Consider the following 26,642-nt stretch of genomic DNA (forward strand, 5'->3'; position numbering starts at 1 on the left):
TGAACGGCGGCGGCTGGAGGGGCCGCCGGCGGCCTTCTGGAAGGAGTGGCTCCGCCTATGGCCGCCATCTTTACTAGTGGCAGCGCGGCCGCCCCGGACGCAGAGGGGTTTTTCAAGGCGTTCTTGGGCCAGTAGAAAAAAGCTCTGCAAGGGAAGTTTTGGTGGGGGTTTCTTTTCCCTTTTTCCGTCGCGGTGGGTTGTTTTGTTTTTGCTTAGGTCCCAGGGAGGTGATGGGGGCAGAATTCGAGGGCTCGCGGCTCAGGGTAGAGTGACCACCCAGGAAGGAGGGGCGCTGACTGGAATTTTTGCTGCTGCTTCCCTAAAACCGCTGAGTCCTTAGTCTCTCGGGGAGCGCTGGATTGATTTGATTCCTCTCACTTTCTAGAAGCAAAAGGGAGATTTGCTTTCCGGGCATCTTGCTGGGGTTGGAAAGCAGTTCTGGAAAGCTCTCCCGCATACGTCATGGTTCTTGCTCACGCTGTGCGCGGTCCCGCCCGCACGGAATGCGGTTTTTGTCAGAGCTGTAAATCCAGCAGCCGTCTTGGAAACTATTCGGCTCCAGAGACAGTGGCCTGCAGGGCAAAACTGAGCTTGCCTGACAGACAAGCGATGAGACGTTGGTTGAAAAAAAAATTTGATCATATCAGTTTAGTTGCCTTTTTAGGCAACTGTTGTGTTTGTGTGTGCATCCGGTTTTCATTCCTTTCTGTTGTCCACCCCTTCGAAAAAGAAAAAAAAGCACCTCTTTTTTTTTTTTTTAACTGTATCAAAAGTGGTCGTTTTCAGGACTCCCTTCAGTGGATATGGGTGAAAGGAAAGAATATGTTCTTGGGTTAATTAGCGTTTGAGAAATGGGGAAAGAGCTGTGGTTGTCTTGGTTTAGCAGTGATGTCTTATTGGTTGGTTTGTTTTATTTGAGCAGCGTAGGTGCAAATTCGGTGGACTGTGGCTACCCAAAGGTGAATTCTGGAGCTACCTTGGTGTGGATGTTGTCATGGCTACAGGGAGAGGTAGTTGGTGAACTATGGGGTCAATAAACTCAGCAAGGGCAGGCCTTCCCCATGTATGAAGCCTTAGTAGTAACAACTACCGGGGTACGTGTACCGGAGTACGTGTACTCTTACCATTCCCGTCCGTGTCCAAGACTCCTGGATTGATTACTGCAGGCACACACGGGTCTGTATTGATTCCTCTATTGACAAATACAGGTGCAGTCACTGCCTGGTGTGGGTTTTTTGATGAGATGCTGCGTAGGGTACCATTTGCCGCACAATTTGATTGTAAGTTTCTTCTACTCTTACCTAATTCTACCGATTTTGAACATTTCATCATTGGCTTATTTATGACTTTTTCCTGTAGGCAAACCATCACTTTAACTTAGGGCGCCTGCTGCCTGAAACTAACACTCCATTTTACCGTGTATCAATATAAAGCGAGAGCACTGAGCTCAGGGACGTTGCAAAAGAAAGACAATTGCTGCTTTGCATAATCTCCGTATAGCAACAAGCCTTTGTGCCTCTGTGGAACACACAGTAATTCAGTTTTCTTTGGCAGCTGCAGTGCTGGGAGTCGGCCACTTTGCTTGCTGTGTGAGGTAGAGCAAAGGACTAAATCTTCCAGAGCCTTGGTTTCTTCTGTAGTATGAAGAGCGTCAAGTCTATTTCACAGAGTCCTTGTGAGGATTGCATGAGATGGAGGTGTTCCAGCACTGTGTGAATTGTAGAACTATTGACATAACGATATTCAGTTACTAAAGCTTTTATTAATTGCCCATAACTGTCAGACCTTGTGAGAGGAAGCTTTTCTTTCAGAATTTCCTGCTTTGGTGCATGCTTAGCAGGTACAAGGTCCTGGGTTCAATCCCCAGTACCTCTGTTAAATAAAATAATAATAATAATAAATAAATAAACCTAATTACCCCCACAACAAAAACAAAATTTAAAAAAAAACAAGCAAAAAAAGATTTCCTACTTTGTGGGAAGAACAGATGGATTAAACTCAAATCCAAAATAAACCTTAACTGGCATAGTTTTTTTGTTAATGGAAGGCATAGCATTAATATAGCCTCATCAGCATGTACTGCTAAATTTGAGGGCCCTTAGGGTAACTGGCCCATCACAGTTTGCCTTGGTCTTTCCCGGTTTTAGCATTAAAGGCCCATGTCCTAGAAAGCCCCTCTGTCCCAGGCAAACCAGGATATTTGGTCACCCCTGGATTGTTTTCAGTGCCGCAGGATGGGGAGTGAACAGAATGGGAAATGAAGATTCCTACTGTATAGAGGCGATCAGGTTTCCCTGCTGCTGGAGGCTACTGGGCACAAGAAAACAGATGTCCTTGTGTAAGATAATTGTGGGCTGACACCTGAAACTTAGCATGTCCAGAGTCGAACATAATTTTATGTGTCTTTATTGTTCTTCCTTCTCTTAGTGTCCACACAGGGTTTTCTTTTTTTTCTTTGGAGGGGAGAGGGGAAACTAATTAGGTTTGTTTGTTTGTGTATTTAATGTAAGTGCTGGGAATTGAACCCAGGGCCTCATGCATGCTAAGCATGCACTCTACCACTGAATTATGCCCTTCCCTCAGGGTTTCTCTTTCTTTCTTTCTTTCTTTTTTTAATATTTAAAAAGTTTCTTATTCTAATCTTTATTTCTCGTGAAGGCTCTACTAAACTTTTGGTCACTCCAGAGTGCAGAAGTTCTTTTTAATGCTGTGGACCTCTTTACCAGTCTGAGGAAGCCTAATACTGCTGTGGTTCATTGCCATATTCATAATTGAAGACTTGATACATTTCACTTAGAGACTGGTGAAAACAGATGTTCTACTCTTCCATCCCAGTTCATGGCCCCCTGCACTGTCTCCACGTAGGCCAGGTTCAGCACCGCACTCCTTCTCCATTGGCCTGTTGCAGTTGTCTTTCCACCCTGTCCCCATTTATATTCTTTCCCCTTTATGTTCCCACTGCCAACGCCCTAGTTCAAGACACTGCAGCTGTTTTCTTAACTACTGCAAAAGTCTTTATTGGTTTCCCACCCCTAGTTCTGTCCTGTGCCCAGCTGATGTGAAGTTCTTCTAAAGCACATATATGACTATAATTTCCCTCCCCAAACCTCCCATGTCCTCTAGGATTAAGTCTAGATTCCTTAGGAATTCCCTCAGGGCCTCCATAACCTGGCCTTTCATCCGGATAACATACTCCTTTGAATCTCCTAGATTTCAGCTATATGAATTGTTCTGTCTTTGTGCTTCTCCCCCTTCATTTTATTCACATTGCTCTCAGGGCCTAGATTTCTGATTTCCATCATCTCTGCATAACAAAGTTTTAACATCCGTAAAGGCTTACTTCAAGTACAAGACCTAAAATAACCTCTTGCTCCACTGAACTCCCTTAGGACTTTATTTCACCCTCTTCTGTTACCACATTCTACTTTTATTACGAGTATTTGATTACTCGTTCCATAGATGTTTGTCAAGTACCTGTTGTGAGTGCAGCCCTGTACCAGGGGCCGTGGGGATATAAAATAAAACTGATTAGCACCTGGGTTTTTAAAGGACTTATATTTTGGGTTGGGAGAGAATGTGAACCTATGTAACTTTTTTTTCAAGGTGGAAGAACACAAGTGTTTTAGGAGTCCAGAGGGAGAACTCACTCTGCTAGAGGGATCAGAGAAAGCTTTGTGGAGGATGTGGCATCCAAGCTAGCTTGGAGGATCAGTGACTTACATGGATGTACACAGGGAAGGCATTCCACACAGAGGAAATACTGGGAACAAAGCAACCAGGCTGAAAAGACAGTGTATGTTGGGGCGGGGGAAGAAGTTTAGTCTATTAAGGGGCCTCATGGGAGACAGGCTGGTAGTGGTTGGTTAAGGCTAGATAGAGAATGGCCACATATTCCAGGCCAGAAGATAAGACTATCTGGTATGCATGGAATCCAGTGAAGAGTTTTGACAGGAGACTGACAAAATCAAAGGTGAGTTAGGAATAACTATGTGGCAGCAAAGAGGGAAGTGAATTTTGCAGGGAGGGAGAGAGGCTATAGACAAGGAGACTAATGAAAGCAGTAGCAATAAGAATCTCAGCAAATGTTTATTGAGCATGTCCAACGTTCCATGTGGCATCTTAGCTTGCAATCTCTGATTTATAGCTTGTGAAAACTCTTATTTTTCACTCCTTACAAATAAGGAAACTTAAGGTTAGAGAGGAGAAATAACTTGTGCAGCTTCATCCATGGTGACAGAGCTGGAAGTGGAACCCATTTATTTGCCTGCAGTAGTTGGTCCACGAATTAGCCTTAATCTGAATGTGCTGGCAGTGGAATTAGAGAAGATAGAAGAAATGATACTCTTCGTAAGTTACAGTATTTTGAGGTGAAAAATAAAAAAGCAACAAATACCACCATGGTTGGACTGAATTCCTGGACTGTCTTCTGCAGTAATTGGTCTCATCATGTATCTCCTACATATTTTTCTATAGTAAAGAAATAAGATACCAGTAAGCAAAATATGTTGCTACAGTTTTTTCATACTTTACAAAAACTCGTAATACTGAAAGGGGAAGGGGTATAGATACTATCTGGGCTTGACCTTCTGCTTAGATTCCTCAGAAACCTCACAGAAGAAAAGTGCCAACAACAGTGGCCTTGAGGTGTACCAAGTTATGCTTCCAAATATTTCTGTTTCCAGGAGGAGGGTATAGCTCAGTGGTAGAGTGCATGCTTAGCATGCATGAGATCCTGGGTTCAATCCCCCGTACCACCATTAAACTAAATAAGTAAATAAACCTAATTACACCCCCCCCAAAAAAAACCCAAAAACAAACAAGAAAAACCAAATATTTCTGTATATCTAAATATCCTTATTAGGCATGTTTGCTGACTGTGAACTAGAATTTTTCAAGGCATTCACCTTCAGATGAAAGATCTTGCTTAAAGATACTGAATGGTTTCAGGGCACTGGAAGAGTGATTTTCCGATGCTCCAGTCAAGTCAGCAATCTCCGCCCCTACCTCAGCCCACCCCAGAAAAAAGTAGCAATAAGGAGGAAGCGCTTAGTGAGCATGCCCTTCAAGAGCACTGGATTGCTTTGCGTTCCCCTTGGTACTCTATTCACAATCACCGAAGACTGTTAAAAAGAAGGGCAGGGAGGGCGAAGTTTCCTTTATTCTAATCCCTTCTATTCCACCCCTCCCTACCCTCTATACTGTGGTCTTTCCCCAGTTATAGATGGAAAAATTAAACCCTGTATATGTCAGAATCCTTCAAACCAAGGAAAGGCTTTTCATCTTCAAAAGTTCTCATATACATTTTATAATATACTGGCTACCTTTTCCCCTTTGCTAATGTTCTTCCATCATTTTGTGTGTTTTATCATTCTGATTAAATCTTAAGTTCCTTAAAAACAGAAATTACCTTTGAAAAAAAGCTTCCCACCACCTGCACCATTGTCCTTCATAGTCACTCAGTCTTGATTTGTCATTTTTCTCCCTCTTTGTTTTGATTTATCTTTTCTAGTCAACAGTTATCTCTGATGACAGCATTGAAAACTTTGGTGATACTCCAGAAAAAAGTTATTCATTCAAGATTCATTTAACAATGTTTATTCACTCTGTATGTCAGATACCTTTGAATGTGAGTGCTGATTAGTCTCTCCTGGGGTCATGGTTATTAGTGGTTTTTTGGGTCATCAACACCTTTGAGAGTCTAACAGAAGCCATAGAAACGTCCCAGAAGAACATATGTGAAATAATTATGTAACTCCTATCATAGAGTCCAGACTTTCAGACTCAATCAAAACCAAAACAAGAGACATTAAAAAAAATCTGAAAATCTTGTTCAGTGTGATGTCTTTAGACTTTACCAGTATGTGATCTGTCTATTTAGATGATAACTGTATATATAGGCATTCATATGTAGTTGGTCAACCATATACATAGTACTAAGGGAACTGTATAAAAGTTCAACACTTGAACTTTTTGTTGTTTTTAATCATATAGCTTTAAAGCAAAAAAAAAAAAAGGCCATCTTTTTCCTAGTAGAATTTGGAGGGCAAAATACATCATAGCATTGTTTTTTCATTAAGGTAAGAGTTCTAATTCTTCACTGATACAAACATTTTTCAAGTTATAATAAGTAATATTGGTAAACCTAGTCTTTGAAAATTTTAAGTTCTGGTCTCTCTGGTTTAAGTTTTGTGCCACCTGAAATATGTAAAGTCAACTAAGAACTGGTGTAAATGAGATTTTTCACAGAACATTTTCTTGTGAGATTTAGTACAACTGATGTTTTGATCAACATTGTTTTAGTATCTTGAAAAAACATTTATTTTCATTGAACAGAATGAGTAGTAATTGCATGAGTTGAGTTATTGTCAGAACAGTTTACCACTGGGTGTTTTCGTATTCCTCCCTTTGTGCTACTCTTACTAATTAATGTCAGCATTTGCTAAATTTTATTGCAGAAAGACTGATATAGAGGAACCCTGCCATCTGGAACCTGAGATTTATGAATTTGTGTAAAACTTGATGTTTAAAAGGTGCAGAAAGGGAACAAAAGCTGTCATTAGAGAATTTCCTCTCTATGTGAATAATTAATGATAATGTAACTGGATACCAAACTGAATTGACAAACGTCTACAACTTTTTACTTCTACCTGGAAACTTGTTGCAATGATTATTATTTCAGTAAGATAAGGCTGTTGATTCCCCAAAAGGATGTGATTTTAAATGGGTTTTAGGAATCCAGTATAGCTGATTTCTTTGTTGTTAGATAAAGTCTACTTTAAATGGTAAAATGATCTGATTACAACATAAAGACTCTTCTACCCATAAAGAAGACTATGTAGGTGGTATGAGCATCATCAGTATCATCAGTGAGCATTACTGAGGTTCTCACCTGCCTGGGCAAGGCACTCTGGGAGTACCGTGTTCGTGCTTGCGTGGAATTACACGTAGCTCTACCCTCTAGGTTCTCCCAGCTAAACTGTAACCCACATGCAGGCAGGGACCATGTTTTTATTTATGTTTTTTTGTTGTTATATTTGCTTACATCTTCAATACTTACAACCAAGTCTGGCACATAATAGTTGCTAAATAAATATATGTTGAACATCTGAATTAACAACTATTACAATAGTTGGAGAGAAAGAAAGTTAAATGAAAGAAGGAAAGCTTCTATTTTGTAATGTAGCTTTTAAAATGGAAAATATTACATGTTATTCTCAAAACACCTTTATTGTGTGCTATTTGATACAAATAAAATTACGTATGGTAAATGTAAATTATTAAACATAATATGGAGCCCCAGTGAACTCACTACCTATTCAAATAACTAGAAAATTACTAGTACTGTGGAAAATAACTTGTATACTCCCCAATGTCGTCCTCCTGCCTTCCCCTCCACCCAAACTGCATTCTCAATTCAGGAGTATTCTAACTTTGAGACATGTAAATCAGAAGGAAGGATTTACAGAAGACAAATGTATGTAATTCTTTATTAAGTGATTGAAAAATACATTTGTTAACAGTCATATGGAAGGTCACTTATTACAGGCTCTGAATGCCATCAAAAAATAGTAAACAGGGTTACTTCTAAGTGCCAAATCCTGGTGACATTCAGAACAGTCTACCTATGCCCTCAGAGAAGGCACATATTAGAGTTCATTTTTTTGTTTTGTTTTACCTTTCCATCCTTCTATAATGTAAAATGATTTTTAAAATGTCTTTTCTTTTGGAAATTTAAATTGCTTTTCTATTTGTCATATATGTTTTCTATTTCACAGCCTCAAAACTGTCTTTAATCATTTAAGGTATATTTTCACATAGATTCTTAGTGAAACTCTTCCTGTGAGTTGTCTGTGAAGAGATTTTAACTTGTAACACTGGCTACAGTTAAAGATTTACTAAAGCAGAAAATAAAAATAAGCCATGAACAGAAAGGCATTATAGCAACATTTATCTTATCAAATAAGAATATTCTTACACCAGTGTTTACTAGGAGTATCTTTTAATTCAATACACAATAATAGTGTATTATGTCTAGAATCATAAACTCAAATTCCAGAGAAATGTAGTGTTGTAAATGAACAGGGTCTCTCCCCAGGAAATTCTGGCCTTCCCATTAATCTTTCTACACGTGGTTTCTGTTGTAGTTCTGTATGCAGCCATCAAACAAGTTCTCTTCCTGATTTCTTTCTTTAACTTTTATTTTGACATAATTTCACACTTACAGAAAAATTCCAAGAATAATACAAAGAATCCCCACATACCCTTCATTTTCCAAATGTTAACATTTACCACACGGGTGCATTCACACATTTTCTCTTATGCTCTCTCTCTCGTGGCAAACATGATTCCCCTTTGTCCCTAAACCTTTCAGTGTACAATTCTGGACGTAAGGTCATTCTGTTACATAACTGTAGTACAGTTATCAGAATCAGGAAAAGGACATAATGTCATTGTTCAATATTGTCCAATCTATAGTCTTTATTCAAAACTTGCAAATTGTCCCAATACTGCTCTTTACAGCAAAGTAGAATCCCAGATCATGCATTGCATTCAGGCATCATGTCTCTAGTCTCATGTAATATGGAATCCTTCCTCAGTCTGTCTGTTTTTCACAACATTGACTAATTTACTGATTTCTAACCAATATGCTGAGATTTTTTAAGGAAGTAAGTATATTTCAAGTAACTGAATTAATCACTGTCAGAATATATAGAAAAAAGGTTTAGGTGGTAATTATATTATATTCATTAAAAAATCTTGCCAAAGGGATGGTAGAGCAAAGGGTGAGAAAAAGTCATTTAGAATTCTAGACTTTCTCCCCCATTTCAACCAAATGCACTCTTTTTTACATATGAGAAAGTAGAAAGCAGACCAAGACAGATTAGATAATTGGTCAAAAGTCCTCCAGCTCTCCTTCCTGGACCTCTGTACTTTTCTCTGTAGCATATAATGCTTAATGGAATAAAGTCAGTATAAAACTCTCAAAGTACTACTTTTTTTTTTTTATTAATTCCATCAACTATTTTGTTTGCCCATAAGGATTCTGCCAACCAGTTGTCTCTATCTGTTACATATTTATCCTATATGATGGTTGTATAATAGTTGATATTTGATTTATATTATAATGTTTATAATGTAATACTTGTCATATATAGAAGTTAAATTTATCTTAGAACCATCTACGCTGTATTTAGGCAGTAGTGGGACAATCTGTTAAGGACACAAGTGTAACATGACATTGTGTACTTCACAGAAGACAGGGTGGACTCTGGGCTGTGTTCTGAAAGAGAGGGGTCTTTTAACCAGATACAGTCACCCTTAGAATGTGAGGGGGTTTGGTTCCAGGGTCACTGTGGATACCAAAATCTGCAGATGCTCAAGTCTGTTATGTAAAATGGCATATAACCTATGCACACCCTCTCATATACTTTAAATCATCTCCAGATTACTTATAGTACCTAATATAATATAAATGCTATGTAACTAGTTGCTAGTGCACAGCAAATTCAAGTTTTGCTTTTTGGAACTTTCTGGATTTTGTGTGTGTGTGTGTGTGTGTATGTATATTTCCATTCTGTGGTTGGGAGAGTCCACTGATGCAGAACTCGAGGATACTGAGGGCGGACTGTGCTCCTCTAAGCTTTTCACCAGTGTATCCCTGACAAGATAAGGGATAGAAGAGATTTACTGCTGCAGGCCTGAGAGTGTAGCCTGAGCTAGTCTACTCAAAACCACACATTTCTTTGAAACTTCATGTATTTCATGTTTAAAACAAATACATTTTATGTTCCTTTTAATTAAAAGGATGTTGCCCTTCCAAAAACTGTCTAAGAGACAGGACTTGTTTTTCCTGTAGCTTCAAATACCACTCCATATCACCACACCCCAGTTTGAGAAGCACATGAACAAATTTATGAAGAGAGCTGTGGAATTCCATGCCTGGGGTCCAGACAGAACAATGTGGTAACTCATGAGAGACACTTTGACAAGTAAAAGGCAGCCTGTGGAAAAGTACAAAAGAGGAACTTGAGAACAGTGAGGTAGGGCAGAGCAGTCATTGGACTTCGATGCCACCATGAGGAGTTGGAGAAATATAATGAACGATAGGGCCAATACAGATTGGGAGGAAGGAAAGCAGGATTCCGCTGCTCCCTTTGCCATGTGACCTTGGGCAAAGCCCTGGGCTCTGGTTTCCTTATACGGAGAAAAGCAAGACTAATAAAGGTGATTGTAAGTTTCCTCCTAGCTGTAATATTTTGTGATTCATTATAAACTAATCTAATACATTAGCTTGTTATTAGTTCCCATGTTTCATAATTAACAAATTTATTTGGATAGATGCTGTTAATAAAACTACTAGCCACACACTGCTGATGTTATGGAATGTATATTTCAAGGCAACCAGTATACGTACACTTATAAGGCTATCACTGAAATCTAGGCCTGCCATCTTATGGATCCTAAATGGTACTACCAATACAGGGTAGTATATCTGTTAGTGTCAGGAGATGATTTTTTTAACAGATAAGAGAATATGTGCTTATGTATATGTAGCTTCTAAAGGAGTTTATACAGTATTTTGAAATTTATTTTCCTTGATAATTCTTAATTTAACTCTCTAGGAAAGAATCCAAGCAAATCCAAGACCCCCCCCCATTTCCAATTTTAATTGTTTATTGATCTCAATAATTATTTTCTAGGCAGAATTTCATTTTCTAAATGGCTATAGGTAGTTCCTTTGCTTTTGAAATTGTTTGGAACAAGAGAATAGTTCTTTGAAGTGATTGTGGGGGAAGTACTGGCATACATATTTTATGAAAGCTGTGATCAGCTACTCATCCATGGTTGTGAAATATAACAGTGTTCCTTTTTTAATTTTTATATGGCTGAAAATTGTGAGAATAGATGGTTTCCCATTGCAACTTGGATGAGTGTTTGTGGAATTCATTCCTTCCATCACCTGCTGATGGATTTTAGCATTTATCTCCTGTCACGTAAAAGATCCAAAACACAGAACTGGTATTTTTTTTTTTATATTTTTCATATTCTTTACCATTATAGGTTATTACAAGATATTGAATATGATTCCCTATGCTGAACAGTAGGACCTTGTTTTTTTGTTGTTGAGTTGTATGAGCTCTTTGTATATTCTGGAAATTAAGTCAGTCACATTGTTTGCAAATGTTTTCTCCCATTCCATAGGCTGTCTTTTCATTTCGCAAAATACAGACAGACCTCTTGTCCACAGTGACCATGGAAGAGTTAGTAGGGAGCATTTTTCAACTCTTTCAGAACTGTAACTTTAAAATATTGAGGAAGAAAAAAAAAAACCAGGAAAAAAAAAGACTGCTTCTCAAGTGAATTATGGGTATTTGTCTCTAATTAAACTTTATTTTGTCCAAAACAGATCCAAACAAAATTGTTTTGCCTCCCTTCCAATTAACAGAATTTGAAACACTGAAATATGCTAAGGATTGCTTTTGATGGCCATTCTGAAATTGTATCTGGGGCAAAAATGGTAATTTTGTTTAAGGTTGTTGATTTCATGAAACTTTTTAAACCACACTCTATTTCCCACTGGTTTTAAATTTACTTTCAATATGCTTCAGTATTTGTGGAGGTTTTAATCCCTTCAGGTTGAAATGTGATGATTATAGTACAGTAAAAACAGCATTTGTACATGGCTGACGGTGCAAGCACTTGCTATAACCAGTTTTCATCAGTATGGATCCTTACAACAGATCCTTAGAACTGATCGCAGCGCTATCAATCATAGAGAACTGTAGGGGAGATGTAGCCAAATCATTTAGCTCCTCGGAGCTCCCTCTTTTGCTGAATAGAGATATTGGCTGAGATTATCTTCTTCCTGCTCCCCCATGGAAGGTAAATGCTTAATTACTAGATCCCTTTTCCTTAGAATTTTCTCTTCTCTTTTTTTTGACTAAGTCCTATTAGTGACTTTTAGTAAACAGTGTAATGTGTTATTTCCACATTGAGCCCAATCAGAAGACTGATCTCCATATATTTCTGTTTATTTTGGTTATATATTTTAAGATTTTATAAATAGTTAAAATGTCTTAAAATTCTGGTCAAAGTTAAAATTTTCTTTCCAGTCTGACTCTAATAGTTTACTTAAAACATATTTGAGAAAGCTTTTGGCTTTTTTACTTCCAGTTGATCAGTTCATGTTTCAAAATTTCTAAGTCATCTGCATTTTCTTTCACTCTTAAAATATACTTTCATTGTAAAGTGAAATGACTATACCATGTTCCAACAATCTATTTTATAGAAATGAAATTGTTCACAAATATGAGTCACTGTAGGAAAGATACCTCACATACCTTGTGAAGTTCAAGTCCCACTAAAAAAGGTAGACTGAAATAATTCCTAATGCTTAAACTTGGTTTCGGGGAAAGAATGCAAATGCGTAATTTACATGTTGAAACTTAAGTGTATGGCTATCAGTTAAATTTCAAAGTTTAGTTTAATTTCACTCCTGCCACAGGAATATTCCAGTGGCCATAAATCCAAAAATAAAATAATTGCCAATTTTGTGCCTTTTGCTTTTATATACAATTAAAATCTTTTTCTTTGGGCAATTATTTTTGGAAGATAAGGTACCAGTGTAAAATTTAAATGGAGCCAACTGGTTTTTTAGAGTTCCATGTAGTAAGATATATTTAAAAAAAAAAGAAAAAAAGCTTGGTTGTTGTTCCTGTGAAAATTCAAGAGTAAGTCAAGGTCACTGTTGGAGATTTTGTAGAATGTATTTTTTCACTGGAGAGTTGTACCAGATATACTCAGAGATCCCTTCCTACTCTAAAAGGCTAAGATTTTAGTAAACTTTAGACTAGTCTTTTATGTAATTAACCTTAATTTCAGAAAGTATGAATGGGAGGGATTTTGGGGGGTGTTTAATCAATATTCTGGAAATATAGCCTGAGGTGAGGTAATGAATAAAAATCTGTTTCCCTTTTGGTTGCCATTAAAGGCATGTTGACAGTAGAGAAAAAAATTGAACTCTTGCAATTCTTAAAGTGCTTTATGAAAGCAATTATCCACCTCGAGTTTCTCCTCTATTTCTGCTGATCTTCAGCAAGTCCTTTTTAATAAAATGTGAGGATCATTTCCTGTCACTATTGGGCTTTGAAGTTTGATCTCCCCAAAAAGATGACTGTCCTTTGTTAACTGGCCATGTGTGGTGGCCTGTACCTTGTGGGATCTGGATGTTGATCAGTGGTGAAGATTTTTCTGTTTTAATTCCAGCAGAAGAACCTTGCGATCAGAACCCAAGGGCATAATTCTTCCCTTTTGGGTGGGTGCCAGCCACATGTCCTCTTACCGTCCCCTAGCATGCATCTAGCTGAAGAAGAAACAGTTCCCTGGGTGCTCTGCCTGCTGAGTGTTGGTGAAGCGCTGTGTTAGAGTTCCCTGGGAAGGAGTCTTGTTGACCCTTGCAGGTTGCTTCTGACCAATGGTAAGCTGACCCTTAGCAGCTGTGACATAAGAAAGGTTATTTTCTACACCATTCACCCTGATTCCCATCAAGTCACAGCTTCCATGTTCAGACATTCAGTCTTGATTTAGTATTCTCCATGACACACCCTCTCCACAAACTTATGTTCTGGAAAGGATGTTATTAATATGTTAATGTAAATTTAGGTTAATGTCTTCTCTGTCTCAGGGATATGTGCATTTCAAACCGTTCTTCTTATGGAGTGATAGCACCAGCTGACAGCAGAGGTACCGGGGGCCCTTCTGGAAATTACATCATGTTAAACTATCTCCCAGCATGTCTTTTAAGGTCTTAGGCTCTGGTATCATCTCCAGCACACCCCTCTTATCACTTTCTCTCATTCATTTATTCAGCTAATATTTATAGAGCTCCAGTATGTGTCATGTGTCAGGTACACAGGTGCACCACAGTAAGCTAGAGAAACACGCAGTGTCTACTGTCATGGGCTTTATAGTCGAATGAGAGACCCTGTCAAATAATCATCCAAGTAAATGTCAAGTTATAACTGTGGTCGGTGCCACAAAGGGGAGAACAGAGTGCTGTGTGGACGTTGCAGAGGACTTAGCCAGGAGGTCCAGGAGAGATTCCCTGAGAAAGTTTGACTGAGCTGAGTGGGAGCTAACAAAACAAAAGGAATGAACGGTAGGATGGATTGGTCTCCCAGGACTGCCATAATAAAGTAGCAAAAATTGGGTTGCTGAAAACATCAGAAATGTATTGTCTCATAGTTCTGGAGGCTCTAAGTCCGAAGTCAAGGTTTCAGCAGGGCCGTGCTCTCTCTGAGGGCTCTAGAGGGGAGTCCTTCCTTGCCTCTTCTAGCTTCTGGTGTTTGCTGGCGACCCTGGGGGTTCCTTGGCTTGTAGATGCACCACTTGAGGTACATGGCCTTCTTCTCTCTTTGTGTCTTCACGTTACCTTCCCTCTGTACGTGTCTGTCTCTGTGCCCAAATGGTCTCTCTGTAATAAGAACATCAGTCATCTTGAATTAGGACCCACCCTAGTGGCCTCATTTTAACTTGATTACCTATGTAAATACCCTGTCTTGCAATAGGATCACATTCTGAGCTACTAGGGGTTAGAACTTCCACATATCTTTTTGGGGGCCACAATTCAACCCATAACAAGACAAGGAAGAGAGGAGGAGTGTTCTAGGTGGGGGAAATAGCACATGCCATGGTCCTTTGGTGGAAGGAAGCATGGCTTCTCTGGAGTAGAGAGGGAGGGGGCACACAGTGTGAGAGAAAGCTAAAACAGAAGTAAAGATTAGTAATTAGGCCTACATTAGGAATTTTGGTCATAATGTAAAAACAATGAAATGTTACTGGTGACTTTCAGCAGGAATAAGATGTGATCAGATTTGCTCTGAAAAAAAATCACCCTGGCTACAGTATGCAGAATGGGTTCATGACAGCAAGAATGGAGGCAGGTGTGCTGGTTAGGAAGCTCCTGCAATAGAGCAGGTGAGAGAGGAGGGGACATAGAGGGAATTGGTCATAGGAAGTAAAATTAGTGAGCCTTGATGATAGACTGGATGTGGCACGGAGGAGGGAATGGTCAGGGATGATCTGTTTCTAGATTTCTGACTCATTTGCCTAAATGCATGTAGGGGGCACTGAGCACGAACCAGGTTAGGGGCAAAATGAGCTCAGTTTGGAGATGCTAGGCTTAGGGTGCTCCTCGTGGAATTGTCAGGTAAGCATTGGGAGACCTGGAGCTTAGAGGAAAGGTCCCAGCGGAAGATGAAAACTAGAATCATTGGCGTGTAAGTGATAATGGAAGGTGTGCACCCTGGATGAGAGCACCTACAGGGAAAAGGGAAGAGGATCTAGGGCAAGAGCAGAAAATGGGCCCACGAAGGAGACTGAGGCAGAGCAGCCAGAGAGAGAAAAGGATAACCAGGAGAGTGTGGCTTCACAGCAGCCAGGGGAAGAGGAAGTGGTCAGATACAGCTGAGAGATCCAAAAAATGTCCATTGGATGTAGCAACGTGGAAGTGATTGGTAACCTTACAGAAAGATGCTTTGGTGTGGTGAAATGGGAGGAAGCCAGTCTGGAGGGGCTTGAAGGGTGAGAGGAAGGTAATCAGGACAGTTTGTATAGACACTGCCGCTTTCCAGAAGGTTGGCTGTGAAACTGGAGGAAATGGTTGCTGGAAGTGGAGCGTAGGACTGTCTTAGCTCAGGCTGCTGTAACAAAGTGCCATAGTTGGAGGGGGCTTAAATGACAGGCATTTATTTTCTCACAATTGTGGAGGTGGAAAGTCTAAGATCATGGTGTCAGTGTGGTTGATTTCTTGTGCGAGCTCTTTGTGGCTTGTAGTGGTCGTCTTTCCACTGTGTCCTTGCATGGTGGGAAGTGAGAGAGAGGTTAAGTTTTCTGGTGTCTCTTAGTTTAAGGGCACTAATCTTATCATAAGGGCCCCACCTCATCTAAAGTTAGTCCCCTTCCAAAGGTCCCATCTCCAAATACCATCACATTGGGGGTTAGGGCTTTAATATATGCCTTTTGGGGGAACAAAATTTAGTCCAGAACAGGAGAGGGTGGCTGGTATTTTTTGTTTGTTTTTGGCTGGTGTTTTTTCAGTAGGAGGGACTTCAGCATGCTAAAAGTTGCAATTGAGGGGTAAAGATTAAATATTTGAGTGAGAGAAGGGTAACTAACTGAAGGCATGCAGCAAGAGGAGAATAGAGAAAATGGCCTTGGAAGAGGAGATGCTCTCTCACTTAACAGGACTCTAGGATTTTGTCCTCGGAGGGATAACAGCAGGGGTGTGGAATTGCACAGAACCACCTCACCTGTGAGTGTTCTCAACCGTCAGGATCTCTCTCCTTAGGTTTATTGCTGCCTCAACCTGCTGCATAGAAGAGGAGCAAACTGTCAGTGTCTTGATATTTTAATACATTTCAAGTGTCAAAGAAAATCATTTTTTACCTTTTCTCACCCCTGGGTAGGGGTAGGGTGGGAAGCGGGAAATAAAGTGATGTTTTCTAGGAAAAGGTCCGTAAAAGGTGGTGGTGGTGGTGGCGGCGGCAGTGGCGTTTTTCTCATAATCACGGCTTCTGTGCTCCCCTCCCTCCTGTGTATTTCCTCCATCAGGAATCAGCACCTGGGGCACAGGGGCCCTTGGAGTGCTCCTCTGTGACACCTGACAGCGGAACCTACCGTCTTCCCTTCCTGGGGCTCTTCTCACACCCGTCCTCTCTCAGATGACCCTTGGAACTGGGCTGTTGCTGCAGGCCAGGGCAGGTGCTTTTTACTTCTGTTTGATGGAATCTAGCCTGGCAGCTGCTATAAATATAGGAGGACCCAAAGGTCAAGTCTTTAGTAAATCAGTTTGGTAATCAAATCAACACATCGTAAGATATGCCACAGGGGCAAAATAGATAATCACTTCCACTTTTAAAAATAAAACTTTATACCCAGTATATCCCTCCTACACTGTTGGTGGGAATGTAAATGGGTGTAGCCACCATGGAAAACAGTATGGAAGTTCCTAAAAAACTAAAAATAAAACTTTCATATAATCCAGCAATCCCACTAATGGACATATATCCAGAAAAGATGAAAACTCTAGTTCAAAAAACACATGCACATCAATGTTCCTAGAAACACTATTTACAATAGCCAAGACTTGGAAGCAACCTAAATGTCCATCAGCAGATGAATGGATAAAGATGTGGACAGATGAATGGATAAAGGAGATCAAGTAATGTAATGAAATATTACTTGGCCATAAAAAGAATGAAATACCATTTGCAGCAACATGGATGGACCTAGAGATTATTATACTAAGTGAAGTTAAGTCAGACAGAGAAAGACAAGTATCATATGATATCACTTATATGTGGAATCTAAAAAAATGATACAAACGAACTTATTTACAAAATAGAAATAGACTCACAGACATAAAAAACAAACTTATGGTTACCAAAGGGGGAAAGGGAGAAGGGATACATTAGGAGTTTGGGATTAGCAGATACAAGCTACTATATATAAAACAGGGAAACAGAGCACAGGGAACTACATCCAATATCTTGTAATAACCTATAATGGAAAAGAACCTGAAAAAGAATATATATATTCTGTACTTCAATAAAAGAATAAAACTTTCTCATTTTCAGTCACTTCAAGCCACACTTTTTGTATTTTTCTTCTACGGTCATTAAAAATTTTTATAATTTTTTTTCATGCTGTGAAAAAAATTATAAAGTTTAGTCCAACCCAGAACGAAGTCTTTCTAGTCCTCCCCATTGTGGTGAAGATTCATTTTGTTGTGTTCATCATTTCTGGCTATTTTTTTAATTCTGGGTTTAACTGGTTCTTTATATAAGCATTCCTGAGACTCCTCTGTTTTCCTGTTCTCCTGTAGTTCATTCTGCATTTCCCAGGTTAAGCTTTGTGTCCCGGATATGCATTTGTGGGCTGGCCTTCAGCTGCACCTGCTTGGCCTTGACACTGCTGATAGTGAGCCCTGCTGGCAGGCAACTCAGGAACATACTAGTTCATACTGGCATGAATGAGCTTAGGATTTCAATGGAAGTCTTCCTTTTTTATATTTTTATGTTTGTCTTTTTGAAAATATTGCATAAGCATTTCCTGAAAATATTCCTATTGTAAAAGATTTTTTAAAATACAGAAATATTTAGAGCAAGAGAAAAAAAAGTATCTCTTGGGTGGAGGGTATAGCTCAGTGGTAGAGTGCATGCTTAGCATGCACAAGGTTCTGGGTTCAATCCCCAGTACCTCCATTAAATAAACAAACAAACAAATAAATAAACTTAATTACCTTCCCCCTCAAAAAAAAAGTATCTCTCTTCCCAGCAATCCCTCTACTAGTTTCATTTGTGATTTCCTAAGTGGAATTTGCATCTTTTCAAAATCTTTTCTGGGTACATGTACCTAAATATCCTAAATATATACTACATATTACATATGTTTATATGTGTCTATTTTATATATTTATACATATACACATATTTTATATATTTATATTACATTATATATACAGTATATATTATATATACATATACACACATTTATGAGACTTTTTTATATTAGCAAGATCATATCATACTTATTATTCTGATTCAGTTTTTCATTTAGTGTTTTTGAAATCTTTCTCTTTTCCCTTCCTCCCTCTTAGTCTTTTTAATCACTGCAAAATATTCTGTAATATAGATGTATCATTATGTAACCAATTTCATATTGATGTCTTTTGCAATAATTGACGATGCTGGGATGGTCAATGTTACCCTTGTATTTTTGTCCATATGTGAAAGTGTTTCTTTAGGTTAGATTCAAAGAAGTGGTATCCTGGGCATATGCACTCAAAGTTTTGGAAAATGTGGCACTCCCTTTCTGCCCCCACTGTTTCCTCAGCAGGTGATGGAACTCCCTGTTCGAGCTTGAGTAGTCTTCCCAGACACTCAAAAGAGCCAGTGGGGGTGCTGGAGACAGGGTAGGCAACATGGCAACCATGCTGTACGTTCCCTTCAGTCAGAGAACCAAGAGAGTTTGGAAATGTGGCAAAAGCAGAGAATTTCAGGAGGAGCTGCCAATACCTGTGTCGCTGGGTGTCCAGGAGGACAGACAGACACCTCACTCTGGAAAGCAGAAATCTAAAATTCTGGGCTTTGAGGAGGACACGGCATGTGCTGTAGTCTTGGTTTGTTTAAATGGAAATTAACTTCTTCTAAGCCTTTACCCAGTTATACAAGTTGAGACAACTGGTTAACTTGTATTTAGGAAGAAAATAAAGTTTGATTTCTACCCTACATCATACATCACATGATATTTCAGATAAATCAAAAAAAATTCACCTTTCTACCATGTGAGGTTACAACTAGAAAGGACTGTCTATGAGCCAGGAAGCAAGTCCTCACAAGACACCAAAGCTGCCAGTACCTTTGTCTTGGACTTTGCAGCCTCCAGAACTGTGAGAAATAATTTTTTGTTGTTTATAAAAAAAAATTAGTAGTTATCTGCTTTGGGGGATTATGACTGATTTAGTTTGATTATTTTTGATTGTCTATGGTTTCTAAATATTTCATTTATTTTTAAAAATTATTTTTAAAGAAGTTTATATTTTCCATGTACTATTTCTAATTCATTGATCTCTCTTCATCTCTTTATATCTACCTATCAGAACATTACCCTCTTTTGTAGAGTCTCCTTTTTGGGGGTCATTTTGGGGAAATTTCAGTGGGTAGAGGTGCTAAGTCTTGCCTTAAAAATATGAAAGAACAGACTTAGAGGTGAGAAAATAGACTAAAATGCCCCAAAGTTTTGTAATAAAATTTAACATGATTTAAGACATAAGACATGTATAATGTGTAAATGACTCACAAACGTGTTCCTAGAAATACATTCTGAGTATATTTCTGGCTCACTTTTATTATGTGTGGATAAATACTGTTGGAGATAGACAGGACTATAAGAAATATTAACACCACCATTTTAGCTCCCCTAAGTATTTATGGATTATATTGTGAATCAAGAAAAATGACATCACTTTCAGTTGTCGGCTCTTCTTGAACTGGGAATTAGTTCACTCATGCAATTTATTTTTAATTCACTTGGCTTTACTCAAAATTGTTTTCCTGCAAGTTAAAATGGAGCTCTCCTTGCAAAACGATATTACTCAGACCCCTTGAACATGGTGATTCGCTCCACCTCTTATTTCCATCTTTGATCATAGCTGCAGCACATGGCTTCCAGTGAAGATGGATTTGCTTATCAAGTCCCCTAAAGAAAAAGTGCCATTAGCCATGTAGATGAATAGTCAGTTTTAATTAGTTTATTATTCTGGGTTTGATGAAACTCTTTAATGGCTATTTGAGATAACTAAGTGGAGGCGGATGGTTGGATATTCACTTATTCTTTCATTCAACAAATTTTATACAGTGCCTACGAGGTGCCAGGCACCATGCAGCTCCCCACCCCCATTCCTCTCTTTCTTCATTTCTGCTACGTGCTGATTATGAGGATACAGTCCTGAGAGAGACAAACGTGCTGTCTGCCTTCTGGGACTTGCCATGTAGTGGAGACTAAGTCATCTATACAGGCGAACGCAAACTATAGCTGCGTGAGAGAATTGTGTTGTGGCACAGTGGCAGGGAAAAGAGTAAGCTCAGAAAAGGCTTATAGAGGAGAGGAGTCTTGCTGAGTCATAAAAAATGAGGACATGCTTATCATGAAAGGGAATTCATCACCCTGACAGCAATATGGGAGAAAGAGGAGAGAGAAGCTGGACTGGGAGACTAGGTGAGTGATGGTGGGACCTTGGATAAAGGGAGTAGCAATGGAGGAAGAGAGATGAGAACAGATACAATATGTGGTAAGGAGGTCCTGCAGCCTGGCTTTGAGGAGTAAAAGAAAGAAGAGGGCCAAGGAAGACTCCCAAATCACAAAAAGCCTTGGAAGTTGCCAGGGAGGGTGGGTATTGGTACAAGGCGACAGATTTGGTACAGATGAACAAACAATTTGAGGCACTTGTGAGACTTGGCTGAGTATCTGTCTGAAGGCAGAGCAGATACTGTGCCAGAAACACATTTGAGAGGCGTCTATACCTAAGAGCTAATACTTGCATTAACAGCTAGAAAACAGTCTAATGTTTTAGACTCTTAGACCCTCATTTTAATTATTATATTGACAGAGACACTCTCTCATTTCCATTATTTCAAATTATTTATCCCATAAAGGAATATTGGCAGCAGTAGATAATCATAGCCCTGTAATGGCTAACTTTGAATGATATCATCTGCGGAGTTTGAAAATGCAGAGCCCTAAGTCCCACCCACAGAGAGTGAGTCAGTAAGTGAGTCAGAGACATTTCATGTTCACCAAGTACCCACCTTCCTCACCCTTTTTCTCAGCCCCTGGCAGTGCATGAGATCATGTGACAGCTTCTGGCCAACAGACTGTAAGTCGATGTGCCAGGAGTCGCTGACTGTCTTCTTCACCTGCTGCATCTGCAGTAAGAGGCCTTGTCTCCATGGTGGAACCACCAGAAACAGCCTGTGTTCCTGAGCCCCTGCTGAAAACAAGGTGCCCTGGAGGACCCTCGGAGCCACAGTGGACTTTGCACGAGTGAGAAATAAACCTTTCAAGGTTAAACCTCTGAGCTTCTAGGGTGTGTCTGTTACTGCAGCATAGCCTGGCCAGTCCTGACCAATACAGCCTGCCTTCTGTGGGGCCCAGAAGCCAGTTTTATCAATTGTGCTGTTGGTGATCTGGGGCTGAGCCCCACTGAGCACACTTTGTGACAAGTGACCACACTGTCCTTTTGTGATAGCATAGGTCTCATGGATACTTTAGAGTCTTCCTCAATGCCCAGAATGTTGGCTCTTGCGTAGAGGAGGGTAGCAAAGGGTGCACCCTTTGAAAATTATTAATGGTGTATGTCAATGAAGGAAGCATGATTCACTGGCATAATTAATGTATTAATCACAGTTTATTGAGCATTTACTATGTGCTGGCCACAGTGTGCTGGCCACAGCACTAAGTGGTTCACATACATTATCTCATCACCACCCTTGAAAGGTAGATATAATTGTATACAGGTAGGAAGTGGTAGAGTGGGATTTGAGACCAGTTCTGTCTGATTCCAAACTGGCACTTTGACTCATATGCTCTCAATTCACAAACTCTGCTCCCCTGATGTTTTAGAGCTGGGGTTCTGCAGTTGAGGGTGACTTGAGTGCCCCCACCAGAGTGACTGGCAAAGGTTGTGGTGGTACTAAAGATTGTGCAATATTAAACGGTAAATGTTTTCTTAAACCTATTTGCGATTTTTCAGGCTTTGAGGACAGCTATCTAGCACACTTGCAACTTCTCTAACAACAGACATAGACTTTTGATTTCTAAGTGCTGCAAAGGAAGTTTGCTGTGGGGTTACAATTCCTTCTCTGGGGATCCCAGACTCTAATGAGTTCGCATGTCGATAAACCAAACCGATAGCACAAATTGCCTGTAGGAAATTTTTTTGACAAGTCTCTATGCATTGACCATATGTCAGAAAGTCTAAAAAATAGTCTCCACACAGAAAGACAAACACAGTAAGATCTCACTTACACGTGGAATCTAAAAAAGCCCAGCTTATAGAAACAGAGGGTAGATTGGTTGTTGCCAGGAAATGGGGTGTTGGGTGGGGATGAGATAGATGTTGGTCAAAGGGTACAAACTTTCAATCATAATATGAATAAGTTCTAGGGATCTACTGTGCAGCACAGTGATTATAGTTTACAGCACTGTATTATGTATCTGAAAGTTACTAAGAGAGGTCTCAGATGTTGTCACCACACACACACATACAAATGGTAGTTATATGAGGTGATTAACTAACCTTGCTGTGGTAAATATTTCACAATATGAATGTGTGTTATCATATTGTACACCTCAAACCCACATATATTATATGCCAATTGTCTTTCAGTAAAGCTGGGAAAGAAACCGTCTCCAGATCCTTAGTCTGAAGAGTTCATCCACATTTAATTCTCAACAGCTCAGTGTCCTCATCTCTTTCAAAGCAGAACTGTCTTTTCTCGTGATTCTAGACTTAAATTAGGCCCAGTCTTCTCCCAAGTCATGTAATTTTGCATTTGCTCCTTCTCCTGGACAGGTGCCAGGACGGGCCAACTCATGGACACAAAGGGAACAGGTAGCGCCCACTGCAAACCGGAGTGCAGCTGACTCGTGGATGGCAATGCAGGAGGCGGGAATGTTTAAGTAATCGTAACAACAATAACGACAGCAAAAAAATGCCTCCAGTGACTTCTCAGTACAAGGAACTGTTCTCCCAACAGACCATGGATGTGCTTTTAAAACTCTGTTAAAGGTCAAATCAGCTGGTGGGGTTAAATGCTGATAAGCATTCAAAGGGCTTTTTCTTATCAAATAGAGACCCTTGTTGCAAAATCATTATCTACAGCCTGCAGCAGTTGGTAATTTTGTTAGAAACCTTGACTAAAAGACCCTTTGGGTTTATTTTTCCCTTAACTTTCCTTCAGACATGGGTAGAATGGAGGGAGAAGTTACCATGGGATACCATGACTGGGAAAGTGATTTATCCTGCTAAAAAGTTTTGTTAGTTGGTTGGTATAATTTAATGCTAACTCCCAGAGTAATTAAAAATTAGAAGAATGATTTGGTGCAAACTCATGAAGTATCTCCAAGTATGATTTGCTCAAGTCCCATTTTTTAACTAAGGATCCTGGAAGAAAAATGCTCCTGCAATTCCAAAGAGCCCCTTCCAAGAATCCACATCTTGCCTGCCGTGAGGAGCCACAGAGGCAGGAATTTATCCTGGGTGGAAAGTTCATTGAACATGCTGCGCTGACTATTTGAAAATTACTTGTTCCAAAAGCCCTTCAGAAATCAGTAATCCTATTAGCGCAGCTTCTGGAACAGTTGCCTACCTGCACTAGAAAGTAATTACAACTGTCAGCCAGAAAATAATTGCTCCAGTATCTAAATGAATGGCAAATCTTCTCTGGAAGGAAGTATTGTTCCTCAGTGAGTCAGCTCAGCCCATGTCTCTGGTTTGGTTGCTGACAAACTGGGCCATCTGCCCAAGCCAATGAGGAAAGGTGAAGAGGGTGAGGGAAACTGGTGGAAAAAAGGCAGGACAGGGACTACCCCAGGCTTATCAGCTGCAAGGCTTCTCTGCGCCAGGCAAAGCCTTTCATGAAGACACGGGCACCCTAGGCAGGTTTCGGGTCAAAGACTTGGCCACTGGCTATGAAACTGAGTCCCTCTAAAACTGAGTTCCCTTACAGAGCTTATAATTAATCTCTCTATCCAAAACCTCAATCCTTTCTTGTCCCCTCTGACCTCAATCCTATGCTAACTGAGCACTAACTGAGCAGAGTCAGATGACTAAGGCTGCTGTTATCTATGACATTGTTAATATACCAAAGTTGCTATTACAGAGATCATCATCAAAGACTCAGGTTGTTTCTGTAGAGCAAGATGAACTAACAAATCTCCAAGCCATGGATCAGCTGGTCGGAGAATTGTAAACCAGAGACATCCTGACTCCCAAAATTACGATTAAGAACTGTTATAGAAATGTCACAAGATGATGATTAATCCCAGCTTCTCTGTTCTTCCCCTTTGTAACACCCTAGCCTACAGGCCAAGATGGAGTGGATCTGAGACTCATCTCCCACTGCCTTGCTTGGCATCCTGCAAATAAACCCTTATTTTGCTCCAGATACCCGTGGCCACTTGAGCCCATGCTGGATAAGAGCTACATCACAAAGCCTCTGAAGCTGCAGCCTTTTCCTCCCACCCTTTGCCAGTGCTCACTACATTTACAAAGGGGTCTAGTAGGCAGGAGTCCTGTGCCCACAGCTGGGTAGCAGTGTCAAGGGGTGACAAGGTAGACCATTTCTGGAGGAAGCAAGTGGGAAGGGCTTGGCAATGGCAGGAGGTCAGTTTGTAAAAGGAAAATTTCCCATTTGTAAAAAGAACAATGCTTTTCCAATAATACTCAAAGGCCCTAGGTGGTCAGGATTCCTGAAGGACCGCACTATCACTTCCTGAAAAGCCAGCACTACTTTGGTTGGCATCCCCCAGTTCACTAACCGCTGGCAGAACTGGGATACTGCAGAACCTCCTTTAAACTGGGAGAAGTTCAGGGTTCGGGCCCAGCTCTCAGATCTTCCAGCCTCCATTTCATCACATGTACAGTGAGAGGAGCAGTTATTTGTTGAGGGCTCTTCTATGTGGAAATTCTCTAGATTTGGGGCACAGTTGGGCTCATTGGTCTGACAGTTGGCAGGATGTAGTGGGAAGCCAGCTTGAGGATGAGCGTTTTTAAAGGGCTCCTGAACATGGAGGTCCAAAGGGCATGGTTAAGCCTTGGGGGAATTTATAATCTGCTGCCAATTTGGGAGAGAACAGATGGTCAGGTAGAAGCCAGTCTCCTTGGTAGCTGTGTGCCTAGTGGCTGGGACCTTGTGCACGTGACCAAACTTGCCTGGCCTGGATCCTATCCATTCTCTTCTGCAAGTGAAGATGAAGCATTTGGGGAACATTATGTTGGTGAGCTCGTTATGACGGGTGGGCCCTGCCTGCTGAGCCACCAGCTTCCGGCTTGGTCGTCCATTTCAGTAACACCTAATTTGGCAACTCACAGTTGCCTGCATCGGTAACAGACCATAGTGTGGTTCTATGGTTGTGCACCAGCCCCTGTTTTTTGTTCTGTCTTCAGCTCTAGTTTAATATTAATATTGACTCATAATATTAAACACCTAACTTAACTGCGGGCACATTTTCTCCTTAGAGACTAATAATATTGGTTTAGAATGTGTTGCTAAGAAGACATGAATTCTTTCCTAAATAATTATGCCTGGGGTTAGTTGCATAGGTAACAGTAATTAAACAAATGCCTGAGATAATGATTTACTAATTATTAATTCCAAGTGTATTTTCTTTCTTGTCACTGTATTTTTACTTTATTATCTAATCCCTGAAAAATATTAATAGAAAGATGTATATTTCATATGCACCTATTAAGGATGTGATTTGACATTTCCTGAGCCACTTTAAACCACTTTCCACTATAATGCTTTTATAAACTACAATTTTTGAGGCAAGGACTAGGGAAATAATTCACCTATTTTTTTTTTTTTTTTTGCAAAGTAAATTGTTCAAAATATTTTGCAGGCAAATTTTAACCTTATGAAGCTCCCATTTTCCCCTTCAGGTATGTTTTGTTTTGAATGTAACCGTCCTCACTTGTTCGGTAAGTGTTCAAGTGGGTTCTTTGCCGAGCTCTGGGTCAGACACCTAAGAGCTGTAGAAATTGAGAATAAACACTTGACTTTTTCTGCTTTTATTTACCTTGGAGCGCTCTTTTGTTCTCAAGGTTGAAACCTTGGAAAACTCGTCCATTTTCAAGATTTTCAACTCCATGCAGATCTTTCCAGCCCTGTAGGCCTCCAGACCCACATCCCCACTCAGGTATCCCCTCATCTGTGACCAAACTCTACCTCTGGGCTAGTGTTAGTCTGGGATGTGTCTTTGGCTGGGCCTGGAAGTGTAGGGTGTGGATGCGTGTGGGGAGAGAGGCAGGGGAGGTAGTCTAGGAAGGAAAGCAGCTAATTAGGAATAAAAGTGGTGCA

At 40.0% G+C, this 26,642-nt stretch overlaps 1 long non-coding RNA gene across 2 annotated transcripts; it reads left to right on the forward strand.

Annotated features, from left to right (window-relative positions):
* Nucleotides 1–34: 34 nt before the first annotated feature.
* Nucleotides 35–26,356, forward strand: LOC123612445 (uncharacterized). 2 transcript variants are annotated; one of them, XR_006719697.2, is made up of 3 exons: nucleotides 35–20,778; nucleotides 21,390–21,603; nucleotides 23,135–26,356. It is a non-coding gene; the product is annotated as an uncharacterized LOC123612445 (long non-coding RNA). The 2 variants fall into 2 exon arrangements; XR_012507421.1 differs by having other exon boundaries at nucleotides 35–16,312; nucleotides 16,612–21,603.
* Nucleotides 26,357–26,642: the final 286 nt, after the last annotated feature.

Source organism: Camelus bactrianus, chromosome 6 (assembly GCF_048773025.1).
Source record: "Camelus bactrianus isolate YW-2024 breed Bactrian camel chromosome 6, ASM4877302v1, whole genome shotgun sequence".
In the NCBI taxonomy this organism is placed as follows: domain Eukaryota; kingdom Metazoa; phylum Chordata; class Mammalia; order Artiodactyla; family Camelidae; genus Camelus; species Camelus bactrianus.